The sequence below is a fragment of the Zalophus californianus genome, chromosome 13 (assembly GCF_009762305.2).
Source record: "Zalophus californianus isolate mZalCal1 chromosome 13, mZalCal1.pri.v2, whole genome shotgun sequence".
Classification (NCBI taxonomy): Eukaryota; Metazoa; Chordata; class Mammalia; order Carnivora; family Otariidae; genus Zalophus; species Zalophus californianus.
The window spans coordinates 75,560,580-75,564,718 of NC_045607.1; the positions used below are offsets into that span (position 1 = coordinate 75,560,580).

At 42.2% G+C, this 4,139-nt stretch overlaps 1 pseudogene; it reads left to right on the forward strand.

The window, feature by feature from the left end:
• The first annotated feature begins 214 nt into the window (after window positions 1-214).
• On the forward strand, window positions 215-1,143 carry LOC113934087 (annotated as a pseudogene).
• The last annotated feature ends 2,996 nt before the right edge of the window (window positions 1,144-4,139 follow it).

Sequence of the window (4,139 nt, forward strand, 5' to 3'; positions counted from 1 at the left end):
AATATTTCCAAAGCTTAACTCCTCCCAAGTACTAATAATGAAAATGCCTATTTTAGCATGTCGGAGCCACTGCCGCCAAGACCGGATCCAACCCCGTGCGCCGCTGATGCCCGCCCCACGTGCACTCCTGATTCCTTTTGGTTCTAAGTCCAAAATGGCCTCAAAAATCTCAAAAATCAGCTGATTCAGAATCTTAAGAACATACCCCCCAGAATAAGATTACAGTTGTTGAGGTTGGTGCTGTTGGCATGGCTTGTGCTATCAGTATCTTAATGAAGGACTTGGCAGATGAACTTGCTCTTGTTGATGTCATGGAAGACAAACTGAAGGGAGAGATGATGGATCTCCAGCACGGCAGCCTTTTCCTTAGAACGCCAAAAATTGTCTCTGGCAAAGATTATAACGTGACTGCAAACTCCAAGCTGGTTATTATCACAGCTGGGGCACATCAGCAAGAGGGAGAAAGTGGTCTTAATTTGGTCCAGTGTAACGTGAACATCTTTAAGTTCATCATTCCTAATACCATAAAATACAGCCCAAACTGCAAGTTGCTTGTCATTTCCAATCCAGTGGATATCTTGACCTATGTGACTTGGAAGATAAGTAGCTTTCCCAAAAACCATGTGTTATTGGAAGTGCTTGCAATCTGGATTCAGCCTGGTTCCATTACCTAATGTGGGAAAGACTGGGAGTTCAGCCATTAAGCTGTCACAGGTGGGTCCTTGGGGAGCACGGAGACTCCAGTGTGCCTGTATGGAGTGGGGTAAATGTTGCCGGTGTCTCTCAGAAATCTGCACCTTGACTTAGGCACTGATGCCGATAAGGAACCGTGGAAAGAGGTTCAAAAACAGGTGGTTGACAGTGCCTATGAGGTGATCAAACTGAAAAGCTACACTTCCTGGGCCATTGGACTATCCGTGGCAGATTTGGTAGAAAGTATAATGAAGAATCTTAGGCGGGTGCATCCAATTTCCGCCATGATTAAGGGTCTCCATGGAATTAAAGGGGTCTTCCTTAGTGTTCCTTGCATCTTGGGACAGAATGGAATTTCAGATGTTGTGAAGGTGATGGACTCCTGAGGAAGAGGCCCGTTTGAAGAGTGCAGATACACTTTGGGGGATCCAAAAGGAGCTGCAGTTTTAAAGTTTTCTAATGTACCACTTCACTGTCTAGACTACAATTGGATTTTAGTTAGAGGTTGTATATATTGTCCTTATCTGATCTGTTACTCAAGTTATATTAAAATGGCCTAAGAAAAAAAATCAGCTTCCTAAAGTTCCAAATAGGAATGGTTCACCAAAACCTGCAAGCTGTATCTGATGCTGGATGATACCTGGCTTTGTAATGCTAAGCTGGTCAGTGTAAATTAGCCCACCATCTCAGAGGTCCCACTGCCAATATTACATAGCTGCAGTTGCTCTTCACACCAGATGTGTGTTTACTGTGTGTTGTTACTTCTGGTTCCTTCACCCAACATGCCTAGTCCATCTTTTTTCAGTCTGTCACATCCTGGGATCCAACGTATAAATTCAATATTGCATGTTTTGTGCATAACTGTCCTAAAGGATCTTATTTTGTGTACCATGTCAGAATATAATGTACATGGCCATATGATGTAAAAAGACAATGCAACCAACTAAGTGTCATACCAACCAAAACACCAAATAAATTTTCAACAGTGACATTTTTGAAAAAAAAAAAAAAGAAAATACCTATTTTAACTTGACCTAGAACTATGGGTTTGCTTTAGAATTTATGAAATTGTCAGTTTCAGGCTCAACCTGCCTTCCCATTCTGCGTTTCATTCCTGGTTTCAATTCCCCTCCTTTTCTAGCCTATAGCATTTTCACTTAGGGCCGAATTTCAGCAGAGGACAGAGCCCCCCACTAGGAGAGGGGGTGCCATCTGCAATCCTTAGTAATCTGTGCCTCTAAACACATAAAAGGAACCAACCAACAAAAACAAAGACCAGGGCGGCAGTGGGGAGTGGGGGGAGAACGGGTGTCACCCATGGGACAGTTACAGAAGGTCATGTCCATTGAGTAGAAAGACTCTAGAAAGACTCTAGAAGGATTCCAAACTTCATGATTCATTTGTTGCCTTTTTCTTAAGTAACTGAAAGCCAAAAAAAAATTAAATTTTGGAATGGGAGGAGACACAAGAACTCTCCATCCATCATCCTTTCCCACACATGACTCTCTCTCTGGTTTGACTTCTCAGGGATCCCAAAACACACCATACCAGTACTTATTCCCAAAGCCTCACAAATGCTCTTCCCAGATTCTTTTCCTATTCAGATCCTACGCATCCTTCAGAGCCCCATTCAAGTGCCACTACCACCATGAAGCCCTCATGAAAGCTCAATCCCTTGGGATCTTTCTTCCTCTAAGTATCTATTTTTCCAATCTTCTTTAATCACACACTTAGGATAGGGTTGGTTTGCCATCGTCTCTATAGGATTAGTCTTGTTCTTCCACTTAGAATCCTTAACAACTCTCTCTTACACTTGTTTATTCCCCTGCATATCGATCATGATCCTGATTACATAGCATAGGCTCCGTTTAAGAAAATTATGTATATTATTGAAAATGGAATGACAAAAATAGAAACTTAAGGATTAAAGTCCAGTTTCCTCTACATAAGCAAATATCAGGCTTAATGGTGACCAACCTAACCCCCATGACCTGATTCATTTAAGAACCTTCATTCAAGAACCCATAAATAATTTTTAGATATTCGTTCTTTCTAGGAGAGGACAAAAGGTTACAGCCTTGGGCTTTGACAGTAACCTACTAACCCATTCTCTGGAGCAATGTAGCCTGAGAAAAACAGCTCAAAAATCATACCAAGACTGGGTTTCTTTAGGGGAGACTAGTATGGAAGCAGGGGTTCCCCTGCTGTAGGAATATGGATTTTCTAGAACTCTTGGCTTCAGTAGTAGTAGCTTTTGACCATTATGCAGCAACCACTCCTGGGCATGTCAGACACAGATTCTGAAAACCTAACATTAATATACATTCGTGACAAGTTTTAAAATTCAATTTAGTTACATTATTGAACAGAAATCTATCACTGAAAACAAGCTGACTAGCCAGGGATAGGGGAATAGGGGAGTTCAATCTAATTCACACTGTTGATGCCTTTCTTCCCCTCCCATCTTAAATAGCAGCCACACTGCTTGGACAGAATTTCCCTCACCCCCAAAACAAGCCACTCCACATCATCTCATTCCCCACTCCCCATGCCTTGCTACAATGATTCTATCAGTTGTGGGCAAAAACCCTGCTCCTCATGAGATCTTGCCATTTGCAACGACGTGGATAGAACTGGAGGGTGTTATGCTGAGTGAAATAAGTCAATCAGAGAAAGATATGTATAATATGACCTCACTGAAAAGAGGACTTCTTAATCTCAGGAAACAAACTGAGGATTTCTGGAGTGGTGGGGGGGTGGGAGGGATGGTGTGGCTGGGTGATAGACATTGGGGAGGGGATGTGCTATGGTGAGCGCTGTGAATTGTGTAAGACTGATGAATCACAGATCTGTACTTCTGAAACAAATAATGCAATATATGTTAAGAAAAAAAAAAAAAGAAGAAGAAGATAGCAGGAGGGGAAGAATGAAGGGGAGTAAGTTGGAGGGGGAGACGAACCATGAGAGACAATGGACTCTGAAAAACAAACTGAGGGTTCTAGAGGGGAGGGAGGTGGGGGGATGGGTTAGCCTGGTGATGGGTATTAGGGCAAGTTCTGCGTGGAGCACTGGGTGTTATGCACAAACAATGAATCATGGAACACTACATCAAAAACTAATGATGTAATGTATGGTGATTAACATAACATTAAAAAATCAAAAACAAAAACAAACAAAAAAAAAAACCCTGCTCTTCAGTTAGCAGCAGTCCCTGGCTACCATAACTGGTTGAGTTTAGTCTAAAGTGAAAACAGCTTTTGTATGATAGTTTGGGGAGAAGATCTCTGCCTGCAATGTCCAGTGCTGTGGAGTGAACTGCATTCCCCCAAAATTCCTATGTTGAAGCTCTAATCCCCTATGTGATAGTATTTGAAGATGGGACCTTCAGGAGGTAACTAGGTTTATCTGAAGTAATGAAGGGGAGGTCCTCAGGATAGGATGGGTAC